This window comes from Neovison vison, chromosome 11 (genome assembly GCF_020171115.1).
Source record: "Neovison vison isolate M4711 chromosome 11, ASM_NN_V1, whole genome shotgun sequence".
Lineage (NCBI taxonomy): Eukaryota > Metazoa > Chordata > Mammalia > Carnivora > Mustelidae > Neogale > Neogale vison.
This window is the reverse complement of record NC_058101.1, coordinates 106710305-106724222: the sequence shown is the minus strand read 5'-3', so window position 1 is coordinate 106724222 and position 13918 is coordinate 106710305. Positions and strand designations below refer to the sequence as shown.

General features: G+C 37.2%; 1 long non-coding RNA gene across 1 annotated transcript in view; it reads right to left on the bottom strand.

Moving 5' to 3' along the window:
* LOC122889337 overlaps positions 1-4835 on the bottom strand; it is a 61989-nt gene extending 57154 nt beyond the window's left edge. Inside the window, exons 1-2 of the long non-coding RNA XR_006380886.1 lie at positions 4825-4835; positions 780-830 (exon numbers count right to left, since the gene is read on the bottom strand). This is a non-coding gene — a long non-coding RNA (uncharacterized LOC122889337). The remainder of the gene's footprint in view (positions 1-779; positions 831-4824) is intronic.
* Positions 4836-13918: the final 9083 nt, after the last annotated feature.

The following is a 13918-nucleotide window of genomic DNA, read 5'->3' as shown; positions in this document are numbered from 1 at the left end:
TTAACTGAATGAATAATAATTTTTGTTTGCATTTATCTCTAGCACATTAACTCAGAAAATGTGAGCAACAAAAATACTGAGCTCTGTCTAATGGGTATACATAGAAATATAAAGCAGCAGAATATATGGAACTTCTGGAAAATTATCTCATTAATTTCAAATTATTGGGAGCATCCAAAGCATATTATATGACTACATTAAAATTTTTTTAAAAATAACAATAACGATTAAAATAAATAACAAATTTATTTAAAAATAACAATAACAATAACATCCAAAGCATATTATATGACTACATTAAAATTTACTTAAAAGTAACAATAACAATTTAAAAATAACAATAATTAAAATTTAATTAAAAATAACAATGAGTAAGTTAAAGCCTCTGCCTTCAGTTCAGGTCATGATCTCAGGGTCCTAGGATCAAGCCCCACATCGGGCTCTCTGCTCAGGGGGAAGCCTGCTTCTCCCCCTCTCTGCCTGCCTCTCTTCCTACTAGTGATACCTGTCTATCAAATAAATAAATAAAATCTTTTTTAAAAAAATAAAAATAACAATGAAACATAAACAAAAATTGTCTTTAAAATTAAGAAAAGTTTTAACTTATGAGTAAAAATAATAATGCAGGATAGAAAATATATACAAACTGTAACAAAAAGGCTATATATAAAAATCTATGGAATATAGTCAAAGCAATACTTAGAGGGAAATACAGAGCCTTAATACTTATGTTACAGGGGGCAGTATAAGATGGCAGCATAGGAAGAGCTTGAACTCACCTCTGCCCTGAGACACACCAAATCTGCACCTACATATGAAACAAATGCGCTCTGAAAAAGAAAAGAAAAGTAATGAACTGTTCCTCTACAGCAAAGGATAAAAGGACCACACTGAGACAGGTAGGAGAGGTGGAGACATGGTCTTACTAAAAAACCCACCCCAACTATGGTGACCCAAAATAGAGAGGGATCTCACAAATCCAGAATTTCTCCCAAAGAAAGGGACTTGTGCCCTACATCAGGCACCCTCTCCCTTAGGACCTTCCCTAGAGATACAAACATCCAAAACATCTGGCTTAGAAAATAAACAGAGCTTACCTCCTAGAGACCCTGTAGGGACCTGAGATACTCCTATTAAAGGACTCTCATGCACTCTCCCTCACCCTGAGACCCAGAGCAAAAGCAGCAGTTTGAAAAGTACCTAGACTATATGTGGAGGAGACTCATTTGTTAATCTTCGAACATCTGCCAGTTGCGAATCTCTTTAGAGATGGAGTTGTCAGTGAGTACCATTTCTGCACTCTCCCTCTAGCTTGCCAGCATAGGCTGGTATGTGCAGATGGGGCACTCTCCCACTGCCTCGCTAAGGCCAGTGGGGATGAGCAGCTGCAGCATTCTCCTCCTGGGGTTCACATGTAGGCACAATACTATCCTGCCACCTTGCTTGAAACCAGCAGGTGTGTACAACCAAAGCGTTCTCCCTCCCTTGCTAAAGCTGGCAGGCATGCCCTGTCCCCTGAGCCTCCCAGCTGCATTGCTAAAGCTGGTAGATGCATGTAGTCCACACAAGGGATGCCCCTTTATCGCCTGGCCCTGGTGGCCAAGACGGCTTGTGTTATTGGGCTTAATGAGACTATAACAATTGGAAAGGAGTTCTTGGTAGGCTACTATACTGAGTGCTCTGCACAGAGTATAAAATGAAGCACACCCCCAGTCTTCTTGAAAAAGGCCTATTTACTCATGCTGGTGCTTCAGCTTGAGGAGCAGCCTTTGGGCTTGCCATACATCTAGAGACTACAGTGGAGTTCTCAGGGAACACAGGCAGTGAAACACCATCCTTGCATTCTCCCCTGGTCTCACTACCGTTCTCCCAGAAAGAGGCTTATATACCCATTTGGAGCCACAGTTTTTGCATGTCAGCTAGTGGACACCTTCAGATCTCCTGGTTTAGTGGTCAACAGGGTTTACAATTGTGGCCCCGCAAGATTACATATATTTGCACATGTTAAAAGCTGTTGCTCAAGGTTCTGGCTTCTAATCAGCATGAAATTAGGTACTGACTGAGTTCATTCCTCTTGAAAAATGACAGGTCTTGGCACACTCCCAATGGCAAGGACCCATCCAGAATAAACCAGGCTGCTTAGACAACCACAAAGATTAGAGAGACAACCAAGAACTAGGGCAAGGTTGAAAGAGTAAGTTTCATCGCCTACATCCTTCAAGACCAAGAGAGGTGACTGTTTTGCCCAATACATAGAAACACACATAGACAGTAAAGCACACTGAGAAAACAGATGAATATGTTCCAGAAAAAAGAACAAAATAAAATGTCAGAAAAAGACTTCAATGAAAATGAGGTAAGTAATCTATCTGATAAGGAAATCAAAGTAATGGCTGGGGTCCCTGGGTGGCTCAGTTGGTTAAGCAACTGCCTTTGGCTCAGATCCTGGGATCAAGCCCCACATTGGGCTCTCTGCTCAGCAGGGAGCCTGCTTCTCCCTCTCCCTCTCCCTCTGACTGTCATTCCACCGGCTTGTGTTCTCTCATTCTTCCTCTGTCAAATAAATAAATAAATAAAATTTTTTAAAAAAAGAATTCAGAGTAATGGTTGTGAAGATATTCACCAAACTTTGTAGAAGAATGGATGAACACAGTGAGAACTTCAATGAGAGAGAAAATGTATACATTGTGACAAGATATAGAATAATATGAACATTTCATGTTAAAAAATTTTAAATCATAGATGAAGTATACACATCTTTAGAAAAAACAGAACTGTTAAACCTGATTCAAGAATAACTATTTTCAGTATTTTTACAGAACCAGAACAACAAAAAAAAAATCCTAAAATTCATATGAAACCGCAAAAGACCCTGAAGAGCCAAAGAAATTTTGAAACAACAACAACAACAAACTGATGTATCACAATTCCAGAGTTCAAGTTATTATTACAAAACTGTACTACTCAAAACAGTATGGTACTAGCACAAAAACAGATACATAGATCAATAGAACAGAACAGAAAACCCAGAAATAAATCCAAAATTATGTGGTCAATTAATCTTCAACAAAGGAGGAAAGAATATCCAATACAAAAAAGACAGTCTCTTCAACAAATGGTGTTGGAAAAACTGGTCAGCTACATGCAAAAGAATGACACTGGACCACTTTCTTACACCACAGGCATAAATAAACTCAAAATTAGATTAAAGTACTAAATGTGAGCCTTGAAACCACAAAAAATCCTACAAGACAGAATGGGCAGTTATATCTCTGACATCATTAACATTTCCAGATATGTCTGCTGAGGCAATGGAAATAAAAGCAAAAATAAACAATTAGGATTACATAAAAATAAAACGCTTCTACACAGTGAAAGAAACAGTCAACAAAACTAAAAGGCAACCTACAGAATGGGGGGAAGATATTTTTAAATGACATATCTGATAAAGGGCTAGTATCCAAAATATATGAAGAACTTATACAACTCAACATCCAAAAAAATAAAAAATCCAATTAAAAAATGAACAGAAGACATGAACAGACAATTCTACAAAGAAGACACTCAGGTGGTCCATGAAAAGATGCTCAACATTCATCATCAGGGAAGTGCAAATCAAAACTACAATGAGATATCAACTCATACTGTCAGAATGGCTAAAATCAACAACATAAAAAACAAATATTGGCAAGGACACAGAGAAAAATGAACCCTCTTGCACTGCTGATGGAAATGCAAACTGATGCAGCCACTGTGAAAAACAGTATGGAACATCCTCAGAAAGTTAAAAATAGAACTACCCTATGGTCTAGTAATTGCACTACTGCATATTTACCCCCAAATACAAAAATATTAATTCAAAGGGATACATACACTCCTATGTTTACAGCAGCATTATTTACAATAGCCAAATTATGGAAGCAGCACAACTGTCCATCAATAGATGAATGGATAAAGAAGACATTGTATGTGTGTGTGTGTGTGAGTGTGCATACAAGGACATGGATAGAGCTACAGAGTACGTGCAAAGCGAAATAAGCCAGTCACAGAAAGACAAATACCATGATTTCACTCATATGTTGAATTTAAGAAATAAAACAAATGAGCAAAGGAAACAAGAGAGAGAGAGTAACAAGCTAAGAAACAGACTCTTAACTCTAGAGAACAAACTGATGGTTACCAGAGGTATGTGTGTGGCGGGGATGGGTGAAATAGGTGATAGGATTAAGCAGTGCACTTGTGATGAACACCAGGTGTTGTACAGAAGTAGTGAACTTCTATATTGTACACCTGAAACTAATGTGACACTGCATGTTGACTATATTGGAATTAATTTTCTTTAAAAAATAAACTGTAAATATGGGCGGAGTCAAAATGGTGGAGAAGTAGCAGGCTGACACTACTTCAGGTAGCAGGAGATCAGCTAGATAGCTTATCTAAAGATTGAAAACACCTACAAATCCAACGGGCAGATCGAAGAGAAGAACAACAACAATTCTAGAAACAGAAAATCAACCACTTTCTGAAAGGTAGGACTGGCGGAGAAATGAATCCAAAGCGACGGGAAGATAGACCCCGGGGGGAGGAGCCGGCTCCCAGCAAGCGGCGGAGCAAAATCAGGACTTTTAAAAGTCTGTTCTGCTGAGGGACATCGCTCCAGAGGCTAAACTGGGGTGAAAACCATGCAGGATCAGGGTGGCCTGAGGTCCGGCAGATTCACAGAATGATCGGGGGTGTCTGAGTGTTGCAGAGCTTACAGGTATTAGAACAGGGAAGCCAGCTACAGAGACAGAGCCGAGGAGTGAGCTCACAGCTCGGGGTTACCTTCAACCGGTCACAGGCTCGGTGAGCTCGGAGGCCAGGGAGACGGAAGTAATTGGGTGCTGTTCTCTGAGGGTGCACTGAGGAGTTGGGCTACGGGCTCTTGGCTCCTCTGGGCCAGAAAACGGGAGACCGCCATTTTCATTCCCGTCCTCTTGAACTCTACCAAAAGCACTCAAGGAACAAAAGCTCCCGAAAGCAAACCCAAGCGGATTACTCAGCCCGGCCCCTGGTAAGGGCGGTGCAATTCTGCCTGGGGCAAAGACACTTGAGAATCACTACACCAGGCCCCTCCCCCAGAAGATCAACAAGAAATCCAGCCAGGACCAAGTTCACCTACCAAGGAGTGCAGTTTAAATACCAAAGAGAGCAGCGGAATTCCAGAGGAGGAAAAAGCAAAGCACGGAACTCATGGCTTTCTCCCCATGATTCTTTAGTCTTGCAGTTAATTTAATTTTTTTTTCTCTTCTTCTGCTAATTTTTTTTAACTTTTACCCTTTTCTTTTTAAACATTTTTAAACTAGTTTATCTAATATATGTATTTCTTTTTTATACTTTTTCTTTATTCATTTTCTTTTTTTAATTGTTTCTTTTCTTTTTTTTTTCTTTCTGAACCTCTTTTTATCCCCTTTCCCCCCCCTCACGATTTGTGATCTCTTTTGATCTGGTTAAAGCATATTTGCCTGTGGTTGTTGCCACCCTTTTAGTATTTTACTTGCTCCTCCATATACTCTTATCAGGACAAAATGACAACGTGGAAAAATTCACCACAAAAAAAAAGAACAAGAGGCAGTACCGAAGGCTAGGGACCTAATCAATACAGACATTGGTAATATGTCAGATCTAGAGTTCAGAATGAAGATTCTCAAGGTTCTAGCTGGGCTCGAAAAAGGCATGGAAGATCTTAGAGAAACCCTCACGGGAGATATAAAAGCCCTTTCTGGAGAAATAAAATAACTAAAACTTAACCAAGTTGAAATCAAAAAAAGGCATTAATGAGGTGAAATTAAAAATGGAGGCTCTCACTGCCAGGATAAATGAGGCAGAAGAAAGAATTAGCGATATAGAAGACCAAATGACAGAGAATCAAGAAGCTGAGCAAAAGAGGGACAAACAGCTACTGGACCACGAGGGGAGAATTTGAGAGATAAGTGACACCATAAGACCAAACAACATTAGAATAATTGGGATTCCAGAAGAAGAAGAAAGAGAGAGGGGAGCAGAAGGTATACTGGAGAGAATTATTAGAGAGAATTTCCCCAATATGGCAAAGGGAACAAGCATCAAAATCCAGGAGGTGCAGAGAACCCCCCTCAAAATCAATAAGAATAGGTCCACACCCCATCACCTAATAGTAAAATTTACAAATCTTAGTGACAAAGAGAAAATCCTGAAAGCAGCCCGGGAAAAGAAGTCTGTAACATACAATGGTAAAAATATTAGATTGGTAGCAGACTTATCCACAGAGACCTGGCAGGCCAGAAAGAGCTGGCATGATATATTCAGAGCACTAAACGAGAAAAACATGCAACCAAGAATACTATATCCAGCTAGGCTATCATTGAAAATAGAAGGAGAGATTAAAAGCTTCCAGGACAAACAAAAACTGAAAGAATTTGCAAACACCAAACCAGCTCTACAGGAAATATTGAAGGAGTCCTCTAAGCAAAGAGAGACTAAAAGTAGTAGATCAGAAAGGAACAGAGACAATATACAGTAACAGTCACCTTACAGCAATACAATGGCACTAAATTCTTATCTCTCAATAGTTACCCTGAATGTTAATGGGCTAAATGCCCCAATCAAAAGACACAGAAAATCAGAATGGATAAAAAAACAAAACCCATCCATATGTTGCCTACAAGAAACTCATTTTAAACCTCAAGACACCTCCAGATTTAAAGTGAGGGTGTGGAAAAGAATTACCATGCTGGATATCAGAAGAAAGCAGGAGTGGCAATCCTTATATCAGATCAATTAGATTTTAAGCCAAAGATTATAATAAGAGATGAGGAAGGACACTATATCATACTCAAAGGATCTGACCAACAAGAAGATCTAACAATTTTAAATATCTATGCCCCCAACGTGGGAGCAGCAAACTATATAAACCAATTAATAACAAAATCAAAGAAACACATCAACAATAATACAATAATAGTATGGGACTTTAACACTCCCCTCACTGAAATGGACAGATCATCCAAGCAAAAGATCAACAAGGAAATACAGGCATTAAATGACACACTGGACCAGATGGACATCACAGATATATTCAGAACATTTCATCGCAAAGCAACAGAATACACATTGTTCTCTAGTGCACATGGAACACTCTCCAGAATAGATCCCATCCTCGGTCCTAAATCAGGTCTCAGCTGGTATCAAAAGATTGGGATCATCCCCTGCATATTTTCAGACCGCAATGCTCTGAAGCTAGAACTCAATTACAAGAAGAAATTTGGAAAGAACCCAAATACATGGAGACTAAACAGCATCCTTCTAAAGAATGAATGCGTCAACCAGGAAATTAAATAAGAATTGAAAAAATTCATGGAAACAAATGATAATGAAAATACAATGGTTCAAAATCTGTGGGACACAACAAAGGCAGTCCTGAGAGGAAAATATATAGCGGTACAAGCCTTTCTCAAGAAACAAGAAAGGTCTCAGGTACACAACCTAACCCTACACCTAAAGGAGCTGGAAAAGGAACAAGAAAGAAACCCTAAATCCAGCAGGAGAAGAGAAATCATAAAGATCAGGGCAGAAATCAGTGAAATAGAAACCAAAAAAACAATAGAACAAATTAACGAAACTAGGAGCTGGTTCTTTGAAAGAATTAATAAGATTGATAAACCCCTGGCCAGACTTATCAAAAAGAAAAGAGAAAAGACCCAAATAAATAAAATCATGAATGAAAGAGGAGAGATCACAACTAACACCAAAGAAATACAGACAATTATAAGAACATACTATGAGCAACTCTACACCAACAAATTTGACAATCGGGAAGAAATGGATGCATTCCTAGAGACATATAAATTACCACAACTGAACCAGGAAGAAATAGAAAGCCTGAACAGACCCATAACCAGTAAGGAGATTGAAGCAGTCATCAAAAATCTCCAAACAAACAAAAGCCCAGGGCAAGACGGCTTCCTGGGGGAATTCTACCAAACATTTAAAGAAGAACTAATTCCTATTCTCCTGAAACTGTTCCAAAAAATAGAAATGGAAGGAAAACTCCCAAACTCATTTTATGAGGCCAGCATCACCTTGATCCCAAAACCAGACAAGGATCCCATCAAAAAAGAGAGCTATAGACCAATATCCTTGATGAACACAGATGCGAAAATTCTCACCAAAATACTAGCCAATAGGATTCAACAGTACATTAAAAGGATTATTCACCACGACCAAGTGGGATTTATTCCAGGGCTGCAAGGTTGGTTCAACATCCGCAAATCAGTCAATGTGATACAACACATCAATAAAAGAAAGAACAAGAACCATATGATACTCTCAATAGATGCTGAAAAAGCATTTGACAAAGTACAGCATCCCTTCCTGATCAAAACTCTTCAAAGTGTAGGTATAGAGAGCACATACCTCAATATCATCAAAGCCATCTATGAAAAATCCACCGCAAATATCATTCACAATGGAGAAAAACGGAAAGCTTTTCCACTAAGGTCAGGAAGATGGCAGGCATGTCCATTATCACCACTGCTTTTCAACATAGTACTAGAAGTCCTAGCTTCAGCAATCAGACAACAAAAGGAAATTAAAGGCATCCAAATTGGCAAAGAAGTCAAACTATCACTCTTCTCAGATGATATGATACTATATGTGGAAAACCCAAAAGACTCCACTCCAAAACTGCTAGAACTTGTACAGGAATTCAGTAAAGTGTCAGGATATAAAATCAATGCACAGAAATCAGTTGCATTTCTCTACACCAACAACAAGACAGAGGAAAGAGAAAATAAGGAGTGAATCCCATTTACAATTGCACCCAAAACCATAAAATACCTAGGAATAAACCTAACCAAAGAGACACAGAATCTATACTCAGAAAAATCTAAAAGTACCCATGAAAGAAATTGAGGAAGACACAAAGAAATGGAAAAATGTTCCATGCTCCTGGATTGGAAAAATAGATATTGTGAAAATGTCTATGCTACCTAAATCAATCTACACATTTAATGCATTTCCTATCAAAGTACCATCCATCTTTTTCAAAGAAATGGATCAAATAATCCTAAAATTTATATGGAACCAGAAAAGACCGCGAATAGCCAAAGGAATATTGAAAAAGAAAGCCAAAGTTTGTGGCATCACAATTCTGGACTTCAAGCTCTATTCCAAAGCTGTCATCATCAAGACAGCATGGTACTGGCACAAAAACAGACACATAGATCAATGGAACAGAATAGAGAGCCCAGAAATAGACCCTCAACTCTATGGTCAACTAATCTTCAACAAAGCAGGAAGAAGAATGTCCAATGGAAAAAAGATAGCCTCTTCAATAAATGGTGTTGGGAAAATTGGACAGCCACATGCAGAAAAATGAAATTGGACCATTTCTTTACACCACACACGAAAACAGACTCAAAATTGATGAAGGACCTCAATGTGAGAAAAGAATCCATCAAAATCCTTGAGGAGAACACAGGCAGCAACCTCTTCGACCTCAGCCACAGCAACATCTTCCTAGGAACATCACCAAAGGCAAGGGAAGCAAGGGCAAAAATGAACTATTGGGATTTTATCAAGATCAAAAGTTTTTGCACAGCAAAGGAAACAGTTAACAAAACCAAAAGACAACTGACAGAATGGGAGAAGATATTTGCAAATGATATATCAGATAAAGGGCTCGTGTCCAAAACCTATAAAGAACTTAGCAAACTCAACACCCAAAGAACAAATAATCTATTCAATAAATGGGCAGAGGACATGAAGAGACATTTCTGCAAAGAAGACAACCAGATGGCCAACAGACATATGAAAAAGTGCTCCATATCACTCAGCATCAGGGAAATACAAATCAAAACCACAATGAGATATCACCTCACACTAGTCAGAATGGCTAAAATCAACAAGTCAGGAAATGACAGATGCTGAAGAGGATGCAGAGAAAGGGGAACCCTCCTACACTGTTGGTGGGAATGCAAGCTGGTGCAACCACTCTGGGAAACAGCATGGAGGTTCCTCAAAATGTTGAAAATAGAACTACCCTATGACCCAGCAATTGCACTACTGGGTATTTACCCTAAAGATACAAACGTAGTGATCCAAAGGGGCATGTGCACCCGAATGTTATAGCAGCAATGTCTACAATAGCCAAACTATGGAAAAAACCTAGATGTCCATCAACAGGGTAAAGAAGCATAAAGAAGATGTGGTATATATACACAATGGAATACTATGCAGCCATCAAAAGAAATGAAATCTTGCCACTTGTGACAACATGGATGGAACTAGGGGGTATCATGCTTAGCGAAATAAGTCAAGTGGAGAAAGACAACTGTCATATGATCTCCCTGATATGAGGAAGTGGAGATGCAACATGGGGGGTTAAGTGGGTAGGAGAAGAATAAATGAAACAAGATGGGATTGGGAGGGAGACAAACTATAAGTGTCTCTTAATCTCACAAAACAAACTGAGGGTTGCTACGGGGAGGGGGGGTTGGGAAAAGGGGGGTGAGGTTATGGACATTGGGGAGGGTATGTGCTATGGTGAGTGCTTTGAAGTGTGTAAACCTGGTGATTCACAGACCTGTACCCCTGGGGATAAAAATATTTTATATGTTTAAAAAAAATTAAAAAAAATAAAAATAAAAATAAAAATAAATAAAAAAATAAAAATAAAAATTTTAAAAATAAATAAATAAAATGTAAATATGAATAAATACATAAATAAGTAATGGGGGTTTCCATTATTATGACTATGTTACTATTATCCACAGTTGAACCACACAGTACACTAGGACTACATATTCTTTTTCTTTTTTTTAAGATTTTATTTATTTATTTGACAGAGAGAGAGATCACAAGTAGGAGGAGAGGCAGGCAGAGAGAGAGGGGGAAGCAGGCTCCCTGCTAAGTACAGAGCCCAATGCGGGCTCGATCCCAGGACCCAGGATCTCAGGTCAGATCATGACCTGAGCTGAAGGCAAGGCTTAAGCCACCGAGCCACCTAGGTGCCCCTGGGACTACATATTCTTTTATCTTTTTGTTTTCCTCATCACTGTGTCATTTTTTATTGTTTGCTTTGTTTTTGGTAGAATTATTAATTCATCTCTAAACTCAAATAAAAATGTAAATAACTTTAAAAAATGATATATCTCAATGGTCCTATAATCCTTAAGGAAGTTTAGTCACCAGTTAAAAATCTCCCAAAGTGAACTTCAGGACAAGTGTGGTTTTCCAAGAGGATTCTACCAAAGTTTGAAGAAACAAATAATCCCAACAGTGAACAAACTCTTCCATAAAATGAACAAGAGGGAATTTTGCCAAATATATATTTTATATAAATATACAATATACATATTCTATGAATCACAGTAATAAACACCTGCGAACATGTCACTGCATTTAAAGCCTTAAAATGTTCCAGTACTGTTACCACTTAGTGCTTCTTTTCTGTCCTATCCTATTGCCTGAGTTAAATAGATTCCTGAATTTTTTATTTTTCTAATTATTTTTTAAAAATTGAGGCATCTAGTAAAATGCACAGACCTTAATGCATTTTTACAAATAACCACACATATGTAGATCAGATACTTCCATTATACCAAATACTTCTCCCTCCTCCCACCAAGACAACAATTGTTCTTTACTTTCCTGGTTTCTATCACCATTGGTTAGTTTTGTCTGTTTCTGACCTTTACATAAGTTGACTTACACAGCATGTATTCTTGTGTTTGTTTCTTGTGATCTATTCATTTCATCTCAGTAATTCATTCTTCTTTAGTGCTGAGCAATATCTCAGTGTATAAATACACCAGTTTGTTCATATATTTTCCCGTTGATGGAATCTCAGACTGTTGCCAATATGAAGATGCAATAATATGAACAAACTATTATTCAACAAACCCAAAAATAATATGAACATTCTTACATATACTTTTTTGTGGACATATTTTAATGTTACTTATGTAAATAGTTGGAAGGACAATTGTTTTATCAATGCTTAGGTATATCCTCTTTATTATAAGAAGTTTCCAAACTGATTTTCAAATTGTTTTTACCATTGACCATTTTACCCTCTCACTAGAGATTTATGAGATTATAGTTGCTCCCCTTGCAAGAGGAACTTTGAATGTTACCAGTCTTCTTAATTTTAGCTCTTTGAGTATGTCAGAACTGGTTCCCACTCGAGTTTTTATTTGCATTTCCCTAATAAATAAGGTTGAAGAACGTTTTATGTGCCTAAATGACTTAAAAATAAGGAAGTTCCATTAAAATACACAAATGACTTGGGTCAAATAGTGAGGAAAGCTTCACATAAAAAAGGAATAAACTTTAAATTGTACTCTTAGCATAACCACAGCTGAATAATAACACTCCATTATGTGATTTGAAATATTTTATAAACAAACAGAAAGATAGAGAACCACCCATCTCCAAAGACCAACTGATGGGTTAGATTACAAATTCACTTAAAATGAATAGAGTTCTTGTTTTTATTGGGTTATTGAAACTAGTAAAGCCAACATAAATTTAAAATTCATAATTTCTAGGAACAAGAGAAAGAAACTTTGAATACTTGCTGGGCTATATAACTCAAGAGGGAGGAAAAATAAAAAGAGAGTGAGAAAGAGAGAGAGAACTTTAAAGTACTGACTTTGGTAAGTTACAAGAAACAGAGAAATGTGATTGATATCAGACAAACAGCAAAGGGGGAAAAATGACCAAGAACTTCAATATTTCTATAAACACTCTAAAGGTGGAATCTTGGGGTGCCTAGGTGGCTCATTTGGTTAAGCTTCCAACTCTTGGTTTTGGCTCAGTTGGTGATCTCGGGGATGGAGCCCTGTGTAGGGCTCTGTACTCAGCATGGAGTCTGCCTGTCCCTCTCCCTCTGCTCCTTCCCTTTCTTGTGCTCTTCCTGCTCCTCTCTCTCAAATAAATAAATAGAATCTTCTCAAAAAAGGTGAAACCTGATTAAAATCTATACTTTAGTTAATAGTAATGTACCAATGTTCATTACTAAGTTACAGCTTGCCTTCATGCTAACATGTCTGTATGTGACAGTTCTAACTTTATTTCCTAGTACTTTTTGGTTTATGACAGAAGTCAGTAACTTTGAGCTGAAACTAATAGTGGTGACTGAGACTCTAATATATTCAAAAACTGCAAAAAAATGGACATGTTTATGGAGAATAATGGGTTTGATTTTTGTCTATGAAAGGATAAAGAGGGTAAATAAGTAAAACGGTTCCATTAGAATAGTAACATACCAACATACCAATGTTCATTACTAAGTTTTGACAACTGAACCAAAGCTATATAAAATGTTAACATTAAGGGGAACTGAGTGAAAGGTGAACAGGAACTGTCTGTACAATAAGATGCAACTTTTCTGTAAAAGTAAAACTATTGCAAAATAAATAGTTTATTTAAAAAATATATATATTTAGAAAGAGATAAAGTAAATGTGGCAAAATGTTAACAGTTGGTTTATCTAGGAGACAGGTTTATCTGGATGTTTACTAGACAATCCCTTCAACTTTTCTCTAAGTTAAAATTTTGTCACAATAAAGTATTAAAAGAAAAAAAATCACACTGGGGAAAAACAAAACAAAATACAAGAATTAAAAACATAAATTTAGTATATAAATTTTGAAAAGTTTATAATTCTTATCTAGAACAATTTATACTGATTTAATAATTTTGATTTAAATAATATATGCCATCTCTTTGATTTTATTACAGTGTGAAAAAATGTAAATATATTTTACTTTACTTAGTAATGTTTAGTAGGACATTTATTTGTTCATAAAAAATCTTAATTCTTCTGAAATTTCTAATTTCCTAGACTGAGTTTATGACTCAAATAATTGATCATTGTTTCCACAAAATGTTTAGG